Source organism: Galeopterus variegatus, unplaced genomic scaffold (genome assembly GCF_000696425.1).
Source record: "Galeopterus variegatus unplaced genomic scaffold, G_variegatus-3.0.2 Scaffold1764, whole genome shotgun sequence".
Lineage (NCBI taxonomy): Eukaryota > Metazoa > Chordata > Mammalia > Dermoptera > Cynocephalidae > Galeopterus > Galeopterus variegatus.
In genome coordinates, this window is record NW_007727875.1 from 251,492 (window position 1) to 252,291 (window position 800).

Here is an 800-nt window from a genome sequence, read left to right on the forward strand (position 1 = left end):
TATATGAATGGGAGATTGCTGCAATATTGAAAACAAAAAAGGTGAAAACCATAATATTTTCCCCTCCCTCTCTACTTTTCCTAGTGTCTCCAGAATTAGTTCTGCTCCCTGTGGGCCCCAGCTCCTGACACAGAGACCTACCAGTGTTTCAGCTTCTGCCTCCTGTCCTTGGATCCTGGACTCTGGGCTCCTGTGATATCACCTCCCACCTTTGTCTTCCATCCAAGGCTGGTTTCCAGCTTTTGCTAATCTCTGAGTTACCTCACCATTCCCTGTTGGCCTCTCAGCTCTTCTGTTGTTTTAGTGACCAGCTTCCTTCAAGAACTTCCCTCTGTATTAAAACTCACAGTCATTTCTATTTTCCCAGTTGAATCCTGATTGATCAAGTGCCATAATAAATAAGAAGCAGAATTGAGGACCTATGCCCTGAGGTCCATGCTCTTTCTACCAAGAAATAAGTGGCATACTTTATATCCCATCACCTTACTACCCTTAGCTAGCTAAATTTTAGTGTAGTTAGTACTGGATGTCACCTTAGGAGTTATTCTAGTCCAATGCCCCATTTTATAGATGAGAAAACTCAGGGCCAGCATTATTAAGAGACTTACCAGAATCACCCAGATAGAAAGTGGCATAGTAACATGATCGCAAATATTTTAAGTCACATAAAAAGAAATTTAGTTGATTAACCCATTAACTTCCATGTCAGCACACAGGAAGAAAGAGTCCTAGGAATAGGTATAAGAGGGAGACGGGTTGGGGCCTTGCTAAGATGAGGGCAGATCTGGATAAGCTTGTAG